Genomic DNA, 21,713 nt, shown 5'->3' with positions numbered 1-21,713 from the left:
TATATAAATATATATATATATATATATATATATATATATATAAGTGCTTTTTATTGAATAATATGCAACTTGGCTCATATTCTGTGAGTTTATATTTTTTTGTTTTTATTTGTTCCCATTGTTGTGGCTTCTCAAGATTTTCAAACTATCAATAAATGTTAGTCTAGTCTAAAGATCTACGGAATGGTTTGCACCTTGCTCGCAATCAATTGTCCATTGATTAATTCTTAGCTCCTGTCCTTAAATCGATTTGAAAATGGAGAGGATTATATAACGGAATGAATAATAGAAAATTCTTGAAAAGTTACTTGCTAGTTCTAATCAGGAATTTGATTTACAGTAAATTGTTTCATCCCCCGTTGAAAAAAACAACAATTTTATCGAAACGAAACAAAACCAATATTTTGTTTTATATCTCACTACCGAAAAAAATATATTTTCACGCAGATTTCCAGATGTTCCTCTGCAAAATTAAACTTGGCCAATAGCCAACAACAATTAATTGCTAAGCAACTTTCGGCGTAATTACTCATCTTTAGTTCTGCATATTTGGTGTTGCTCGTTTCAGGAAAAATTCACTCGGAATACAAACTATTTTAACTTCAACCTTACAAGGATCAACCAATTTTGTTAGCTATTGATTTGATTTTAAAAGATACCTTGACACAATCTCTGCTGCACGTAGAACTTTACTTGCTTCAGGAGTTATAAAAGAGACACCGATTACTACTAAATAATTTAGTAGGGCAAAAACTACGTCAGTTCATGTAACATTTTGCGGAGTCATCTAAGTTCTGGAGTTCATTAATTGATACCTCTTTCTTTTCATGAGATCAGTTCAAATGTGTTCCAAATTTGTTCTCTGCTTTTCTAATGAAACGCATTGCAGGCAATTTTACCGGGTGAAATGAAGCAAATACGAACATTTTTCTTGACAAAACGTTTCATCAAAAATAAAAAAGTATTTTTTTGTTTGAAAAATATTCCATTTGGTGCAATAATCGTAGGCGCACAGTTGCTCGGTATAGTCAATAATATTTTCTTAGCTTCAATTAAAAGTTGTTTTGAATTTTTCTGCTTCTTTTGTTCTTAAATCTTTGCAAGCTAATGCTAAGCAGTGTCGTGACTTCTGAGACTTGTAATGTTAAAACTATCAATATATTTTGTCTGGTCATATTTAGAAATCTAAATTTTTCCAGCTTAATCTTTGCTGAATTTTTGATCACTTGACATTCATTTTGGTTGTGGTTTATTGCTAATCGCTAATTCGGAGAAAATATTTCTGGAAACAGTTGTCATCGTCTTCTTCAGTTCTTAATCGCCGCTGAAAAGATTTGTCTTAAAAACTTCCAGCCATGACATCACATTTTCTGGTTCTCCGTTTGTTTTCAATAAGGACGGGTCTTATAAGCCGTTCGCTGATTAGGGATTGTTACCGAACACAACCTCTCCACAAATTGTAATTATTACTATTTTTTTATTTTTTGAAAATCAATGCTCTTGGAAGAATTAATTCCTTAAAATCAATTGGATGAAATCAATTGTTTTTCAATAAATCTAATGTTTTATTGCGCATAAAAGACGAAAATTAATCATTTTTTCATAGTTGCAAATTTTGACACAATTTGGAGGGTACGTACATTATCACAATAAACAGATAGTACATTCGCTAAAACTTCAAAACTTTTACTTTTCCCAAATGTTCTTTTTTCTTTCTTCAAGTCCCTCAAATATTTTTTCTATTGTTTGCTGTTACGAACCCTCTGATTTATTCGTATTATCATACTTATAGTTTTTTATATCTATTTTGAGGAATTGATTATAAAACACGAACTGCGCCATCACAAAATTATATTTTTTTTAAAAAAATTATTGTCCAAAAATAACTTGTTTCAACTGTGATTACCTCCTGTTGTTTGAGTCATGTGACCTTTCTGACACTATTTCCCGAGACAGCTTTTAGTTATAAATATAAACATAAAACTTTCTGCCACAAATTTCAAATGATTGATTTTTCTAAAACCTAAATATGTAAAACGTTGTATCACAAATCGTCTGCAATGATTGAGCATAAATTTCAGCTGCCTTTTACACGTTGGGTTTATAAATAATACGCTGTTACGAATAATAAACTAATATTATTACTAATATTGTAAAGATAAATGATTTTAGTACATGTAAGCAATTTTTCTAAAGAAAATACCAAAACCGGGAGGACAATTTGGGGGGCAACTAGCGACATTTTTTTGGGTTTTGGCATCGATCGCACAATTGTGCATCAAACGGATATAACATTGACAGTTGTGACTTACCTCAAAAGAGGACAAACTTCCTGCTGAGGACTTTCCCGCGTTGTTATGGAAATAAAGACAATAAGCATTTGAAACCGAAACTGAAACAAACGGAAAAAAGGCGTTTGTGAATTTGAAATGAGACAAAACGACGTTTTGAGCGACACACAAAATTTGAGAAAAGCGCTCTAAATTATAGAAAAAAGACAGAAAACGGATAAAGCGAATTTGTGAGTTGAATTTTTTGATCAGGAAAAGCGGCTAAAGTGGTATCACGCGGCAGTGCTTAAGATACATACATACGAATCCATAGCCCCGCTGAAGTGTATAAATATACGCATACAAGTACAAGGCAGAAAGGAAAAGGCGGGGGTGGGGTGTGGGCTTGCCACAAATGGGAGGGGGCTGTTTTACGATGGGGTATGGACTAAAGGCTTAAAAGAGTGGAAAGCAAAAGAGCTCAGAAACAAAAGAAAAAATGATAAATAGAAAAAAATTAAGAGAGAGTGAGAGGAAAAGGAAAAATGGGAAAGAGAAAGAGAAAGGTAAGAATACGGACTTATTGTGTATTTATGCCGTTAAAGAAAAAAGGCAAGTCTTTTTAGCACAAAATACGTACGTACACGTATATTCATACACGCACGGACTTGAGTACCGACGCAAATACCAACGAACATTACAATAGTTAGTATAATATTACTAGGTAAGCTTATACTGTAGCTTGCCTTCTTCAAATGAAATTGAGAAAAAAGTGAAAAACCCATTCCATGTAAATCGCAATTTATCAACCCTACCAAGTTGGTCTGGGGTAAAATTTACCCCACCCGCCTGCCCGCTCTAACATGGTCGCCTCAAGCAGCATGCAAGAACAGATAAGAATGTAATAATCAGCATATTATATCTAATCATTGCGCTTCAATAGCAGGGCGCAAATTACCCCGCCCTCCCCCGTCGCTCTGCGCCAAGTTAGCACAGATGATGCAATTACACGCGGGCATCCTTGTTGGCAATACTTATCGACAATAGAAGCTGCAAATTAGGCTTGGCTGCCCTTAGGCTACATTGTTGAACATGTCGTTGCCATCGGTACCGCAATTAGCCTAACAATGCTCACCAACTTCAAATAAAAATTAGCCGAAAACTGAAAATCGATAAACTTTGCAGAAAAGTCTATAATCAAATGCGTGGATTCCAAAGGCGTCAGTGATGGGTTCAAAAATGATTAATAATTTTCGGTTTTCATAATTTTGCCATCTTTTTCTCTAATTACTTAGACCTTCAAATTCCTGTTCTATAATTAAACAAAATTTACCCCATTTCCACGCCACTTTTAAACCATAATTTTTTCATCGGTTTTTTTACTGTTCGAAATAATGAATTAAATTTAGCATGGGCAAAATTGCAGGAGGGGTTGAACAAATGAATAGATGGATGAACTAATAGAAGCGATCAGATGAGGGTACAGCGCAAGGAAAATAAAGGAAAAAGTGGAAAAAGAGAGCATATGGTTAAAATTCTTAAAAGCCCGCCAGTGGTTAGAAATGAATTGAATGAATTTAGGCGCCATTACCAACAAGACACCGAGAGATAAGATTTCCCACTGGGTAACAACCCCCCTCCGCCCCCAACCCCCAACCCTCCTGTCTATCCTTCTATCTATCATATAAGACCCGGTTTCAATTTCTACCAACCAGATCACCATATCTCATCATCACCACCCCACCCCCCCCCCCCCTCTATTACTACCTTACCGTTCTGCCATCTCCGACGAACCCTCTCCTTTAATTCAAAATAAGCCCATCAGAGAGGAAACCCACCCCTCAGCAGACCTTCAGTTTCCCTCAATCATCTGTTGATAACTCCAAGGAAGCGAAGCTTTTTTGCACGCATCGCTGCAGATTTTGAAGCGAATTGCCGCTGAATTGGTTTTCAAAGGGAATCTGCTAAATGTGGAAAGCAGAACAAGGCTATATAGTCGGTAACTCACTGGGTAATTTTGCAGAATTATTGGTCAAATAATTAGTTTGACCTTCAAATTTGCATATGAACTACGATCAAATTAAGGTCTTGCCCTGATGGAAACCTTGAGCAAATACGTCAAAAACTTTAGAAAAAAAATTGCATCTATGAAAAAATTTTCCGTTTTGCCTCCCCTCCCCTCAGTGTTTTTTTTACGATAGCCACTTACAAATTGTGTATTTTTATATAGCACGTTACTATCTAAAATTGGCACGTGCACCTGGAGAATAAATTTTATCTTTGATCTCAAGAAGAAAATTTTTCTCTCAGATTCTCCTTGAAAATTTGTACTCATTGCCAACGTCATTTCGAATCATTTATCATTTATCGGATCTATTCTGTTTGCCCCCCCCCCCAGCTTAGTGGGTTTATATCTTTTGCGCCCCCAGGCGCACGTGCTATTTTTTACAGAGTAATGTGCTATATAACAACATATAAATTGTAACTGGGGGACGTAAAAAACACAGAGAATAGATCCCATTTATCGTTTATCTGAGGATTTACAATGTGGCAAGCAATTACGAATAGGATCAAACGTTTAAAAACAAATTATACTCTAGGAAAGTTCAGAAAACCTACCAACGAACGCCCCTACAGAAATAAACATCAGTTTCATTAATCATCATATAAGATTTCGCATTTTAGTTTAATTTTCGGCAGCAGAAAGTTGCTTAGTCGACAGCAGAAGAGAGACAGCTGGTCAAAAACGGCACCAGGAAGAATTGTCTGACCAGTAGTGATTCCAAGCTCAAGGAAATAAAAAAAAATTAGGAGAGGAACTTAGGGTCAGGCGGCCTGTTACTTTTCAGTCAATTATGGCTGACGATTCATATCTTCTCTAAGAAAAAGAAAAGTGGTATCAGTGAAATGCTACAGAATGACTAAAATAATTGCTGAATACTTTGTTTTGTTGAAAGATTTAAAGTTTCGTCTTGTTGAAACAAAAATAAGTACCTCTTCAAACCGATAATACGCTTACAAAAAGACAAATGATTTAGAAAATGGAACTCCAAAGAGCGTGTGGAACTGAACAGACGGTTATTTACGTAGGAACACTCACATTTGCAAACAGAAACTATCGAAATCAAAAGCTTTAAAATATATGAACAGAAGAAATAAATTGACATTTAAGTCAGTTAAAAGAATAAAAAAGTTAGAAATACAATTTTATTTGAACTAAAACCTAAAGAGGTCAGCTAAGAAATTGGTCATTGAGATATTGTTTAACTGTGAAAGTTATACATTATAAAATTTCATAAGTTTTAATAGAAAAGAAAGGAGCATTTCTTCTTTTTTGAAATCCCAAAAAACTCAGGTTTTATTGAAAAACTGATTTTATTGGAAAATAAATCAATTTTCTTTTAAAAAGATCAAAATCTTACACATTAGATAAACACACACACACACACACACACACACACACACATATATATATATATATATATATATATATATATATATATTTATATATATATACAAAAACATCACACACGCACGCACACAAACACACACGTACACACAAACACAAACACACACACAAATAACACACACACTCACACACGCGTGGACACAGCACACATATCACACACACACACACACACACACACACACAGACAGGAACACAAAAAACGCACACACACAAACACACACAAACACTCAAGAAAACATAAAAACACACACTCACAAAAACACACAAACAAACAAACACATACAATCATACACGCACACGCAGACAGACACACGCACACACGGCATAAACAAACACGCACACGGAAACACACATACACACACAAACACAAGCACACGCGCAGAGAACAAAATTCACACACAACACACATAAACACTCATACACACACGCGCACGCACTCACAAACACATCAAAGCACACTCAAATACACACAAACACACACAAAAACAAACACACAAACACACACACACAAACAAACAGACAGACAGACACACACACACACACACAGAGAGAGAGAGAGAGAGAGAGAGAGAGAGAGAGACGAGCGAACACATACACACACACCAACACGCAGACATATATATGTATACCAATTTCTAATTTAATGTTTGGTTCATTTTTAAATTAAAATTAGCTGTTTGGTTGAAAACAAAGGTGAAAATGTTTAAATGTTCAAGACAAATAAGCTGTTTATAGCTTACGTAGAGAAACAATTCTATTCCAAATTTGCTCCTTTTTCGCTGAGAATGATTTCGAAATATCAAATAACTGTTAACAAAAATAATGAAAAAAACACAAATTTATTAAAATCAATGACAATGCGAAAACCTATATGATTAACTATGATATTATTTTAGTGAAAGTTTCAGCAGGATGCTGTAAAAATTCTGTCAACCAAGCTTGAGTTTTTTACACTGCGAACAAGTTAAAAGGTAGTGATAAATTATTCAACACGCTGTTATTTTTTTAAAACTGACAGCGGACCAATTTGATAATAAATGGCAGAGCTTGCAATACATTAGGAAATTCGGATCTTTTCCGTTTGTGCCCCCCCCCCCCCCAGTACGTTATGCTCCCCCCAGTGACAGAGCACGTGTCATTACATAGTAAATCATTATGTAAAAATATTGCACGTGCGTCTGGGGGTTGCAAATAATATGCACCCACTAAGCTGGGGGGGGGGGCACAAACGGAAAAGATCCGGAAATTCAATTGTGATCGATTCAATGTAATTGCAGTCACAACTTAAAAAATCTGCGAGTACTTGTTGAAAATAGCAAATTTGTTTCGAAATTATCGTAAGGATTAATGGATTAAAATCAGGAACAAACAAATTATCTTAAATGAAAGGTGAAAAGATGAAGAAGTGACATCTTGACATTGCGACGAAATAGATTGAGTACAAAATTCCATTAAATTGCAATTCTCGCTTTTCGGCTATTTATGTCCGTCTCTCATCGAAAAAAAAGCATCCGGAGAAATTCTTTCCTTATATAGTTCAAACTCCGAGAAATATTTTCCTAGTTCAAATTTGGGGGAAATTTTCCCGAGTTAAAAGCCACAAAACATTTTCCGACAGAATGCTGCAATAGTATTTTGAATAAAAATTGGAAACTATCTTCAATAAAGTGCGTTGCAAGTTTCGTGAAAAAAAGTACCTTCTTTTCATTGGCCGATTTTTTTGCTCGGTTTTTTTCTCCTGGCGTTTAAGTAGAACAAAAAACACGTTCTATATCTCTTACCTTCAAGATTGATCAATTCCAATGTTGATTATCCTTGAATTAGGTTATCAGATGTCAATATTCCATTTGAAGCACGGTAAACAACGTCAATAATAACAAGGGACGGTTGGTAGGGAATAATTAGGGAAGCAAAATTTGCTGCTAAACGTACAACAGTTTCTACAAGAGAAGGTAATTGATATGTTAATGGTACCTGTCTATATCCTTACAACTACCCATCATGGATAGTATCCTACCTCGTTCGTTGCCTGTCTTGAAATTCTACTCAAATAGCAAATAAATAAACAAATAAACACGCGCCATACAAACATACCACCGCAAAAATAACCAACCATTTGCTATACGGCATTTAATACTTGATTACATATACATTGTCGTGTGTCTTACTTGTACACATGTTTATATGTATTAAAATGCTGTGGAAAAATGAGCAAAACTTGCAGTATAATTTCCGTCTCTGTGGGAAAATATAAGGAAAAGCAAATGTAGCTGTTTTTCTATATATACTTGCAGTTATTACTTCAAATTTCTCACTGATCGATGACTACTTCACGCTTACTAACAACTAGTTAGGCTTTTTTAACTCGAACAAAAAATGCCAGACAGTTTATCCTATATAGTAAATAAAAAGCAAAATCGATATTTAATCGCTAATTCAGTTCAGTTGTCACCCATTCTGGCGAACAAATTATCACTGGGAAGAAAGATTGTCTCAAATAAATTTCCTAATAAATAAAGTTTTACTGCACACGATCTTCATGAAAATTTAAATCACATTTTGATCATATAATACATGGTTTGCAGTTTTGTATTAAAAATTATACTATAAATTAAGTTGATTAACGTTAATTGTAATATACCGTTCAACGAACAATAATATCAGCAAAAAAGAAGCGAGCAGAAAAGCAGAGCTCGCCGCAGAATTTGGTGAATGAAGTTCGACAAAGATTGTATTGAAATCGGATAGTTCGATAATTTGACATATCTTACTCTCCAGACGGAACAAACTATACGTTATCTCAAACGTAAAAAAACTAATAAAAATATTGGATCTTTTCCGTTTGTCCCCTCCCCATTAGTTGTTGCATATTATTTGCATCCCCCAGACGCACGTGCGATGTTCTTACATAGTGATTTATGATGCGATAGCGCGATAGCACATACTCTGTAATTTTGGGGAGCATAACGTGCTGGGGGGGCACAAACGGGAAAGATCCAAAAAAAAATTAACAAAAATTTAAAAATTGCAATTTTTTTCCCTTTTTCACGTCAGAAACAGTGCTTTTCATTTTTGAACAGTTTTCATAGTTATGTCGTCATAATACAGAAATTGATTGACTGATTTTTTAAAGTTTGTGGCAATTGAGAAGCTGCGATTTTTGCTTTTAAGAATAAAAAACAATCATGATCTCGCTCTTGAACAACGGGGACTCGATACACATATTCATTTGTTAAATAATGACAACCAGAAAATTTACTCACTTCTTAAATCTATGTCGAATTACTTTATTCCGTAAAAAATTTTCAGGGAAAAACTTTAAAAAATTAAAATTTTTGGTATTAGACACCCCTCACAAGTTGCAAGAAAACGCTCAATCGATTGGTTCACTTAGTCGTTGCAAAATTGTTTTCATAAAGTATTCTTGTTAATTTTTGCGTAAACCTCGTAGACAAGCTAGTATGCTGGAACACATAACCCATTTCATTAAAAAATTTTTAGTGAAAAACCCTCAAAAAAGACAAATATTCGCAATTATCTTGTAACTTATAAATTGACCAACAAACATGGGAATTCAAGTATGAAACTTCTTGTTTCCAAAATTTATGGTTAGTTTTCACTTTTTTGCGGAAACGTTGAACAAAAGCAGGATTTTACATTACTTAGGTTCTGATTTACAGTAATGATTTTATTATGTTTTACTTGGTATTGTTTTGTATTAGTTTCGAAAGTTGAGTTTGGGGAATTGTAACCAACAGTAGTTTTTTTCTTGTTCGATCATTCTTCAAAAGTAGGGGAAAATGTATGCAAGGCTGGTTTTTTCCTCACTCAGACGTTCACATTTTTTGCGCATCATAGAGAACAAAAAAGAACAGCATTAGGTGGCCTGGGGATCTAGTATTCATTTATCTGAAAAATCAACAGAAATTTGAAAAAAAGGGGAACACGTTAAATTTTTGGAGGAAAAAATTTGATCAGAGGGCGACGGATCGCTTTCAAATCAAAAATGAATAATAAATTGAGAAAATTGCAGTCAAATTAATCAGATTAAAAGGCGTTTTAATTGTCACGAGTAATTCTTTATTTACATTTTCTAGCAAAAAAATTAAAGTATTGTGTTTTTGACAAAAATTTTTGAAAGAAATCAATTACTTTAATTCTTGCACAAAATTTTGTTGATATTTAATTTCATCTCTCCGTTTTCCGCCGATTAAGAGCCACTGCAACAGCCAATGTGTCTCTGCATCGAACAAATTGATTGACATATGGAAGACTTCAGGCAATTTATTGCTCTTAAAATAGCCAGAAAAATTAACTATGATAATATAAAACTAAAAGAAGAAAAACGTACTCTTTCCTAAATTCTATAGTTGTTTTTGCAAACACTTTTTAACAAAAATTCAAATAATTACAATTTCCTTCATTTGTTACGTCAGAAACACTGTTGATGATTCTGGAGGAATTTCATAGTTAGGTTGTCATAATAAAGAATTTCATTAATTGTTTTTTTTAAATCCTGATGCTAGAGAAACTCCTCGTTTTAATTTTTTGAAAAAACAATCATGATCTTTCTTTTAGACAACTGAACTCGCTGCGCGTTTTCATTTGCAAAATATTGACAACTCAAAAATCTACTCACTTCTTAAATCGATGTCCAAATATTCGTTTTCGTAAAGTTTTTCTGAGGGAAAACTTGAAAATATTTTTTAAAAAGTCAAAGATTTTTTCATGTTAGACACCCCTCAAAAAAGCGAAAAGATAGCTAGTCGATTGGTCCAATCATTTGATATAATTGTTTCTTCACAAATTATGCTCTTGAATTTTTGGGTAAATCTCGTATAAAAACTCGCATGCTTGAACAGACTACTTATTTCATTCATTAACTTTTTCTTAGTGAAAAACCACAAAAAAACAATTTTCACAAATATCTTAGAAGTTAGAAATTCAAAAAAACCAATATGGTAATCTAGGTTTGAAACTGTTTATTTCCAAAATTTATGGTTGTTTTTCTTTTTTTTTTGCGGAAACGTTGAACAAAAACAAATCTTTACAGTATTTAGGTTCTGATTTACAGTGTTGATTTTATTATGTATTACTTGGTATTGTTATGTATTTTTTCGAAAGCTGAGTTTGGGGAATTGCAACCATCGGCATTTTTTTTTCTTGTTCGATCATTTTTCTTAAGTAGGGGAAAATGTATGCAAGGCTGGTCTTTTTCGTCACCCAGATTTTCACATTTATTGCGCACCATAGAGAAAAAAGAAGAACAGAATTAGGTAACCCTCTCAATCTAGTATTCATTCATATATAGAATTATCAGAAATTTGAAAAACGTGGCACGTTTTAATTTTTCGAAGGAGAAACTGGGAAGGAAAAAATTGATCACTCCGCGACAGATTGCTTTGAAATCAAGCATTAAAAAGAATTGAGAAAATTCTAGTCAAATTAACCAGATTAAAAAGAGTTTTAATTGTCACGAGCAACTCATTATTTACAATTTCTAGCCAATATTTGTTTGTGCTTTCGAAAAATTTCGAAACAAATCAATTATTTTGAATCTTGCACAAAATTTTGTTTATTTCCGTTTCTCCGTTTTCCGTTGATTAAGAGCTTCTGTAACAGTCAATGTTTTTTGCATCAAACAAATTTTCTGGGAAATGGAAGACTTCAGGCAGTGTAGATCTCTTAAAAGAGCCAGAAAATTCAACTATGAGAATGTAAAACAAAAAGAGGAAAAACGTATTCTTTCCTAAAATCTATGGTTGTTTTTGAAAACAATTCTTAACAAAAATCAATTATCTATATTTTTTTCTTCAATTGTTACTTCAAAAACACTGCTAAACATTTCTGAAAGATTTTCATAGTTAGGTTGTCATAATAGAAAAAATGACTAATTTTTTTTAGATCCTGATAACTGAGGAACACTGCTTTTTAATTTTTTGAACAAAAACTCAAGATCTTGCTTTTAAACAACTGAGCTTGTTGCAGATTTCCAGTTGCAAAACATTGTCAGCCAAAAAATCTACTCACTTCTTAAATCGATGTCCAAATATTCGTTTTCGTAAAGTTTTTCTGAGGGAAAACTTGAAAATATTTTTTAAAAAGTCAAAGATTTTTTCATGTTAGACACCCCTCAAAAAAGCGAAAAGATAGCTAGTCGATTGGTCCAATCATTTGATATAATTGTTTCTTCACAAATTATGCTCTTGAATTTTTGGGTAAATCTCGTATAAAAACTCGCATGCTTGAACAGACTACTTGTTTCATTCATTAACTTTTTCTTAGTGAAAAACCACAAAAAAACAATTTTGACAAATATCTTAGAAGTTAGAAATTCAAAAAACCAATATGGTAATCTAGGTTTGAAACTGTTTATTTCCAAAATTTATGGTTGTTTTTCTTTTTTTTGCGGAAACGTTGAACAAAAACAAAACTTTACAGTATTTAGGTTCTGATTTACAGTGTTGATTTTATTATGTATTACTTGGTATTGTTATGTATTTTTTCGAAAGTTGAGTTTGGGGAATTGCAATCATCGGCATTTTTTTTCTTGTTCGATCATTTTTCCTAAGTAGGGGAAAATGTATGCAAGGCTGGTCTTTTTCCTCACCCAGATTTTCACATTTATTGCGCACCATAGAGAAAAAAGAAGAACAGAATTAGGTAACCCTCTCGATCTAGTATTCATTCATATATAGAATTATCAGAAATTTGAAAAACGTGGCACGTTTTAATTTTTCGAAGGAGAAACTGGGAAGGAAAAAATTGATCACTCCGCGACAGATTGCTTTGAAATCAAGGATTAAAAAGAATTGAGAAATTTCTAGTCAAATTAACCAGATTAAAAAGAGTTTTAATTGTCACGAGCAACTCATTATTTACAATTTCTAGCCAAATTTTGTTTGTGCTTTCGAAAAATTTCGAAACAAATCAATTATTTTGAATCTTGCACAAAATTTTGTTTATTTGCGTTTCTCCGTTTTCCGTTGATTAAGAGCATCTGTAACAGTCAATGTTATTCTGCATAAAACAAATTTTCTGGGAAATGGAAGACTTCAGGCAGTGTAGATCTCTTAAAAGAGCCAGAAAATTCAACTATGATAATGTAAAACAAAAAGAGGAAAAACGTATTCTTTCCTAAAATCTATGGTTGTTTTTGAAAACAATTCTTAACAAAAAACAATTATCTATATTTTTTTCTTCAATTGTTACTTCAAAAACACTGCTAAACATTTCTGAAGATTTTCATAGTTAGGTTGTCATAATAGAAAAAATGACTAATTTTTTTTAGATCCTGATAACTGAGGAACACTGCTTTTTAATTTTTTGAATAAAAACTCAAGATCTTGCTTTTAAACAACTGAGCTTGTTGCAGAGTTCCAGTTGCAAAACATTGTCAGCCAAAAAATCTACTCACTTCTTAAATCTGTGTCGAAATATTTGTTTTTTCTGAGGGAAAACTTGAAAAAATTTTCTAAAAAGTCAGAACTTTTTTCGTGTTAGACACTCCTCAAAAAAGCGAGAAAATGCCTAGTTGATTGGTCCAATCGGTTGATTTAAATTATTTTTTCACAAATTATGCTTATAAAAAACCCTAAAAAACTACATTTCACAAATATATTAGAAATGAGAAATTGAATAAAAAATATGGTAAACTAGGTTTGAAACTGTTCATTTCCAAAAAATATGGTTGTTTTTCATTCTATTAGGTACTGCTTTATATCGTATTGTTTTATTTTCAAAAGTTAAATTTTGGGATGTCTCTGTTCCAACATTTTTGAACAGGTGGGGAAAAATATGCGAGGCTGGCCGTTTTTATTAGCTCAGACTTTCACTTTTTTCGTATCATAGAGAAAATGGAAAGACAGAACTTTGTAGACCTCTGGATTTGGCTTGGAATTAAAAAAATTATTACATTTTTGAAAATGTGCGAAAACTATAATTTTTCCAAAAAACCGTAATGGAAAAAAATCGATTTGAAATTTTGTATTTTGTAATTGCTCTCCGAAATCAAACTGTGGGAATTGTTGAAAATTACAATCCAAAAAATTTATTGATTGTGGCCTTGATTGTGAAGGTTCTCTTATATGTAACAAAGTGTGTTTGTGAAAGATGGTAATTTCTTTTGGTCTGTACAAAAAGAAGATTTTTCTGTTTTTTTAAAATCACAACAAGAAAGAATAGGCCGAAAAGCAAAATTTATAAATAACCAATGTTCTTCAACACTTATCAATCAGGGCCTTCACGGAGTCTTTCCCTTATTTGTTAGACACAAGTAGAGGCAAATCGCAAAATTGTCAGAGCTCGTCACAATTTTTGGGAAAATACCTGAAAGTTGTTTAGAAAAAGTGGTTTTAAACATGTTCAAACTCAAATATGTGTTTTTTAAAGAAAGCTGGCATCACATCTGCAAGATGTTAAAAAACTGAATTGTCACAAAATGCTCACTAAAAATCAAAAATGACAAAAAATTACAAAGTTATTTTTCAATCAAAATTTATTTAAATTTGATTGTCAGTATCACAGAAACTGATATATTTGATTTAAGAAAGACCGACCAAATTCTCCATATAAGCAAAAAAAATAAATGAAAGATGCAAATCATGGGTAAAAATTAGTTGACTGGAACAAAATTTTTTAAATTATTTTTTTGTCAATGTTTTCATTTGTGCGTTTTTGTTTGTTTTGTTTGTGCGTGTATGTGGTTGAGTTTCCGTTTGTGTTTAAATATTAGTGCACAAACTTGCAACAATTGTGGTATATGTGAGAGATAGAGAGCAAAAAAACTTAGACTGAGTGGGTTAAGTCTTCTAAATGTTAGACGTAAGCACAGACAGAGTGCAAAAACAACCAAAAATCTTAAAAACTTAGAAAAAATACTATTTATTTGAACATATTGCGGTTTCCAAAATCTCTTTGTTAACAGATATGCTCTGCGAGGATTTCAAAAAAAGAATATGCCCATTAAGCTCGAAAAACATCATCAAAAAAAGAAAAGTTTTTTGAAAAAATATCAGAAGTGTGCTTCCCAAAATTTGCTGTCAATTTTGTAATTAACAATACAATTAGCGTATGAAGTCCACTCCTAGATTTGAGGATAGACATACAAGATAAAAGTAAAAGCAATTAAACTTGGCTCTGGATAATTTTTGTGTTTGTTTTTTTTTTGGTTTGGGCGATTGTGTTTGTGTGGGTGCGTGCGCTTGTTAGGGTGTATCTATTTATCTATTTTAGTTCGTGCGATTTGCGTGTCTAATGTGCACGATTTATGTGTTTGCTTAAGAGAGAGAGAGAGCGAGAGAGAGAGAGAGAGAGAGAGAGAGAGAGAGAGAGAGAGAGTGAGAGAGAGAGAGAGAGAGAATTAGTCTGAAAGAATCAGTTTCTGTAATTTATAAACACACAAAAATTGAAGCAAAATAGTGCAAATAATTTGAAAAGTGACAAGATGCCTTTTTTAACAAATTGCGGCTTCGAGTTTGTCCAACACAAAGATTTTGTTTTGCATGTCATGCAGGCAGAAACAATTATGTGCCAAAAACAATTCCCAGAACCAATTTGTCAATTAGTTTGTTCTACCAGCTTTTTGAACAACGAAGAAGACCTAGTAAAGCGTGACGAACCCAAGCGTGACGCATATCTGTTGCCAAAACAGAAAATTTTAATCTTTTCCTGAATTTATAGATCAGCTTGGTTATCAAAAACTTGGTCATACAGATCAACAACAAACAATTAATTAGGGGGCACTAATAGTTTTTTGAAGTGTTTGATGACATTTGAGACGGCTCCTTGCTGTTTTATGTTGACCCTGCGTATGATTGACCTCTTTCAAATTACATGCGCTGTAGTTGTCTTCAATCTTCAGGCATTTATAATCTCCGCTCATTGGCTGAGAAAAACGTAAAAATTATCAAAATCCCTAATTACCAACGACAATGATTAAAACATCCCTCACTCTGGATGCACGATTAAGTACTGTGAGACAGTAAACTAGCAGGCTCTTGCAAAGAGCATAGTTGCTGAAACCCGAAATGCCGCGATTAATAAGAATTGTTGATATTTTGTGAACGCAACGGACATTCCCTTCGGTGAAAGAGCGGTTGTAACCAAACACGGCCAGCCGTTTGAGTGTTCTTTTCGGCAACTGCCAATATTCCACCAAGAATTCGGTTGAGAGCAACAAAAGTGATGCACATTTGTTTGACTTTATCGTCATGGAGGCAATATTTAGTTTATCTTCCGCGTCAAGGGCATTAAATGCCTTCAGAGCTGTATTGAGGAGAAATTTATACTGCACTGATGATGTAACAGTTACATCAAATGCAGCCGGTTTGCCTGTTTTCCAGTTTGAGACAAAAATGTCTCCGAGGCATGATTGACTTTGATGTTCAAGATTCCATTTTTTCATCTACTGGTCAAAGGTTCGCAGATAAGCAATCAGAGACTAATTTATCTCGAAGCCGAATATGTATTGCAGTTGCTTCTACTCGCCCGTGACACGCAATTTCGCAATCACTATAGATGTCCAGAACTCCTACTCCACTGAACAGGAATTTTTGCTGCGATATACATTGACACCCACAAATCATTTTGCACTACTTCTCAACTCATTAAGTGCCATGTGAAATGCCAGAGCTGGATGGGTAGGAGCGGTGACAGAGCTATTCGCGTGGAACAGAAGCTGACAGAAATCCGGCGGATTCTCTTTCAGAAGCTAAATTGTCCTTGAGACCTTTTCAATGTCGAAAGTTTCATAAATTGTCTTTTGCGAAATTTGGAAATTAAGTGGTACTAAGTTGGTGTAATCTTCATGAAAACTTTTCAGTTTTTCGGGCAGAGGTGTTTCGGTTAGGAGTGCCTGTGTTCAGATTTCCTCTGGAAAAACAGTACCAAAAAAAATTCTCGAAATCTTTGCACTGTTGCGCAACAAGTTCAATTAAAGATAGAGTAATTGAATTGGTGGGCTTGAATTGGACATTGTAATGGTTATAATTCTTTGCAAACCCCAAGTGCCGTACGATACCTGTATCTCACTTAGGGTCATCAAGTCATCAAGGTAATTCAAATTATGCCAAATTTCAATTATTTTGCTTATCGTTTTGTTATGTTTCAGACATACATACTCTGGGATACTTTTGCGGCTCCAGGGACCAGAAGACCCAAAAAGTTGTTTTTTCTCAAATCTGCCTAATACCACTTCAATCCACAGTTTGCACATATCGGCCCTTAGGTAGAGGCCGCGTTCGCGACAAATCGCATAAAATGTTCCAAGATCTGCTGAGACAGTCTTTTGAGCCCACCAAGACGCAATCGTCAGGTACCAGGAAAGTTGCTATAAATTTAGATGGAATACTGAATATTCTCTCTAATGGGCAAGAGTGTTAGGGGAAAGAGCAGCTGGTGGTAGAAAATTCGAAACGGTGACGTGTGCTGCTTTTTTGCAGATTATCAAGAGTTGCCTACTTTTTCAGTGCAAAACTTTCGGAAGTCAAAGCTTTTGGTGCTCTGCAAAGTTTGAGCACGTTGGACGATCTCTTCAAATCTCTTCAAAAAAAGGAAAATAGTTTTAAATGTTTTTATGGTGTTGGGGTTGGTGTTTGTGTGATTTCTTGTGCAAGTGATAATACGTATGGTTTGTGATTTTTCGTATGGCTTTTCTGTGTCTGTGTTTTTCAAATTCTACTACACTTATTTTTCTAGAATCTGCTAAGGAGGTTTCGGTTTTGTCTGCCTAAAAAGCCTATTTTGTTAATTCTTTACCAGAGGTATGGTGACGTTCTTCTTTTTTAACTGCAGAAAACTTTATCAAAAAATTTTTGTAATACGACCTGGATTAAGTTTTGAGATATCGGTAATAAATGTATATTTCCACTTTCAGCGAATACATATCAAATACCAATGGTACGTAATGAAAAACCTATCTTCAGATGTTCTACTGCCCTCAACGAGTCTCATTCAATGAACTGGGTACGATTGATTGTATTTTTTTCACATAAGAAAAAATATTTTCTCAATTTCTGAAATTGGCTCTTCAGTGTGCTGCTTTTCGGAAAAGTTTTATCAGCATGAAAGAATAATGAAATTAAGACCAAAAATTTCCTAGATAATCTAATTCGTGTTCCGACCCACTTTAGTTATTACCACTTTAGTAACTCGTGTTCCGATCCACCCAATTTATGCTCAACTGGGTTTTTGTGTTCAGTCAAATTTCGCCGATCGATTTATTCATCGTAAAGGATTGTGAGTAGTAGGAAAAAGGTTTCATTGAAAAGCTGGGCAAGCGTAAACTTTAAAATAACAAAATCTTCTTGATTTTCGCTTTTACTGAGGAGTTGTTACAAAGGTTTAAAATTTTGTGAACTTTAGCCTAATTTCCCTTGCGTCGTTCACAATTTTGGTAAGTTTTGCTTAAATTTTGCTTTTTTAAAACTAAAAACACGATAGAACTGTTAACGATGGTCTAATTCGTTTAAAGTTTAAAGATAAAAAGGAGTTGGCGAATTGATCGAACTAACTGTTTTGGCTAAATTATCAGCGAAATTTTTTGAAACTCAGATTTTCTTTCATAAAAAATGGCATAAAATATGGCTAATTGGCTCTTTATATACCATTCGAGTGGTAGTGCAGACATCAAAACCGGCAAAAAAAATCTTTGTTTTCTCAGATATAGGCTGATTGTACCTCAGGTTCTTCAAATAGTTTTCTGGAAAAAAACAATATCGATGTCTTTCGCTGATTTAAACAGATATTTATGAAACCTTGCAGAAATTATTTGCAATTCATTAAGAATTTCGCTGAGAAACTGCAACTGAATTTTTATGGAAAATTTTGTTTTTATAGGTGTCTAGCGATAGCAAGGCCAGTTTTGTTATCATAGTTGATTTTTGCCATGCGAAATGATTCGGATTGGAATTTGTGTCTGCCTTTTTTAAAGAATTTTCATTTTTTGTCCTCTTTACAGCCCAGTCTGTTTTCAATTAACTACCCAAATAATAAGAACTCCCATATATGTTCAAAAAGGGGCCAATGAATAAATAATTTGTTTTTAAAGTAAAACTATGGTTCTTATGGCTCCGACGCTCATCATTTTTTTATATTGACTTTTTAAGTAAAGTTAGCTGTTTTATTAAAACTTAAATTTTTTTGTTTCAATCGAGAAGCAGAAAGTGCAAAACCAGTATTGGTGTAAGTGATGAATTTCATAGTTGAAAAATTGATTGTAGTGTCTAAATTTTTGTATACTGCACTAGACTTTTTTTGTTAGTTACAGAGCAGAACGATTTCAAAGAAAACCTTAATTGTTGACAGGTCAAATTGACGTTTGTATGAATGCCAGTGAAAAGAAGAAATTTTATTTCAATCGAAAACATATGATTTTTGGCTTCAACATTGTTTGCGTAAAACTGTTTATCACAATTTCAGTTCTGCCTGTGTTTGTTTTTAATCTGTAGTCTCCTAGCTTGGTCTCACTGATGACATTTTGGCTTGGGTTTCTAAGCAATAACGAGTTAAACCATTAGAAATTTGTCGACGTTTAGGGTTGTTATAACTTCCAGTTTTTCACAAATATGGACAAATATGTTTTCATAAATGGATTTTTTAGATTCGCCACATTTAATCTTCTTTCAGTCAATTTTTGCGTAGTTCCAGCCAAAAGAGGTCTCATTATAATTATTTTAATTATAGTTTCCGTTGTTTTTTATCTGATTAATTAATGTTTTTTTGAGGTTGTTGCCACGAGTTGTTGTTTTTTTTTGTTTTTTTTGACCATTTCCATTTTTAGAGGTATTATTTTGCTATCTTGTCCGATCATCATATCTCTTGCACAATAATAGCAATTCGCATATTCACACTAATAACGTTGAAAGAAGAGACAGATGATTTTTTTCAATATCACTAGTGAATAGCTTGTAATTTCGGAGGCATCGACGACGTTTGCTCGCAATATTGAGTCAACTGTTTGAGTTTTGCATTTATCTGTTCTTTTTGTAATAGAAGTAAATTCGGAATGCTGAAAGATCTCAAAAATTTTCCATGAAGTGATAAATAGGGCCATTTAATAATTTCCATCGATAGCTAATGGCTCTCACGATTTTGAATTCAATGATTTTTCAAAATGTATAAGCGTATTTTCTAACTTTCCTTCTTTGTCTTCTGACTACTTGGAAATTATTCTCACTAAAGACAGTTCTATTGTTTTTTTGTATTGAAATGCAGATCGTTTGATATAGTTAAGTTTTTTCAGATGCTGTTTTGACTTCTTCATTTTTTTTTAAACTAGGTGGACATTGAGTGTTGGTCGTTATTATTGCATGTGTTTTCATATAATTTTGTTGTTTGTCTAATCTCTTACTCTCCTGAATGCCAAACTTCATCAACCCTCAATTGTTTTAATGTAAAAATTGTGTATGGTTTGTGTTTAGAGCAATTTTTTAAACGGATACACTACTTTTTTTCACCAATAAAAATGTTTTTGAAAGTTTTCTCTTTCTACCTCATTTGGTGGACAATTAAGTTAAAAGGGTCGAGTGGGGTCGGAACATTACGTTAAGTGTTTATGATGAGTGTTCATGTGGTTGAGGGATTATGGTTGAGTGGGGTCGGAAAATTATGTGCAAACGCACATTACCGAGCCTCCTTATTTAAATTTTTACTTGGAACTACGTTTTAATCGTCATCATTCATCTCTTACTATCTCTTTCTGGAAAAAGAACTTTTTCTCAGAACCCAAAATTTATGCACAATGGATTGCTCGTCTTACGTTTCATAAACTTGAGATGATATTCAGTTTTTCTACAGAGGTCTCAAAGAGGTTAGATATCTGCAGAACTTATACCAAAAAATTCACAACAAAAAATTTAAAATTTGAGCCTTGTGACATCTCAATTTTGGGGTGCATGCTAACAAAATTTTTCAGCAAAAAGCAACTACCAAAGGCCGTCAACTCTTATCGCTCAAAAAGTAGCCTGAACAAAAAAATATTGAATACACGAAATATTATATTCTGAATTTATTAAGTTAGAATTTAGCTTTTTTGCGTTTAGCGGTACTCTTAGTTTTCGAGAAAGAATTACCATGGATAATGCTGAGAACTAAGAAACAAACCAAAGCTTCAGTTTTGCCCTGAAGCAACAATTTATAATTACTTCTCACCCATGTAATTATCGTATAAAAATAACAGGAAAAACAAATCTGTAAAATATGATACGATTAACTTTTCGGTTCACTTACCAAGCTAAAAGTTGTGTTGGCCTTGAGGCACACAGTTGCTGTCCTGTTTAATGTTTCATAAGGAACTGCAACACCTTGGGTTATCCTGTTTCAACAATCAACCAGGCTCTTTCTAAACAAATGGGAAAATCTGCTTCCTTTCCCCCTCGTGAACGAAATATTCATTTTCATAAGACTAGGAAGGAACAACAAAATGCGGGTTTTTTGAGGAAATAGTGGTTTGTATGCCTTAATATTTGAAGTGGGACTAACCATTGAAGTTAATAAATGTCATCAGATTGGTTCAAAAACATCGACTATACTTAGTCAATTTATTCCGGGGGTAGGGGAGGGGGAGATAGCAAACAATTTTCAAATGGGCAAATCTGTTGTTGTAATAACACAGAGTAGGATAATTTAAATCCAAGAGCGAGGGTAAACGAGAAAAAGAATCTGATTTATGTTTATTGTAGTAGAAAATGTAGCAAAGGTCTATCTTGACATTCGTAAGCCAAGAATCTGAAATTTCTTCGTGTTCTTAAAATCCAACTTTGACGCGAATGGTTTCACATATACAGCTTATAACCCGGCGGCCATTAAGGAGTCATACTGTGAATGTGTAATCTTGCATTCGGTAATGTTTTTCGGGCGACCTCGAAATTGGCCGACAGGGGGTTTAGCCTACTACCAAAAACGAGAACCCCGATCACACAGCGCTGATGATGGGTGCATAATCTGGTGGCATTTTTGACCGATCAGATTTGTCG

General features: G+C 33.7%; 1 protein-coding gene across 3 annotated transcripts in view; it reads right to left on the bottom strand.

Moving 5' to 3' along the window:
* LOC142341524 (sodium/hydrogen exchanger 9B2-like) overlaps window positions 1–21,457 on the bottom strand; it is a 36,779-nt gene extending 15,322 nt beyond the window's left edge. The window contains exon 1 of one of the 3 annotated variants that reach the window (XM_075392521.1): window positions 20,968–21,457. The gene's annotated coding sequence lies outside the window, so the exon portion shown is untranslated. Of the gene's footprint in view, window positions 1–2,312; window positions 2,883–7,520; window positions 7,803–20,967 lie in introns of those variants that run through there. The other 2 variants (XM_075392522.1, XM_075392520.1) reach the window with 2 other exon arrangements.
* Between the last annotated feature and the right edge of the window lie 256 nt (window positions 21,458–21,713).

The sequence above is a fragment of the Convolutriloba macropyga genome, chromosome 6 (genome assembly GCF_964194025.1).
Source record: "Convolutriloba macropyga chromosome 6, txConMacr16.3, whole genome shotgun sequence".
Taxonomy (NCBI): Eukaryota; Metazoa; Xenacoelomorpha; order Acoela; family Convolutidae; genus Convolutriloba; species Convolutriloba macropyga.
The sequence above is the reverse complement of the archived record's forward strand: the minus strand, read 5'-3'. Positions and strand labels throughout refer to the sequence as shown.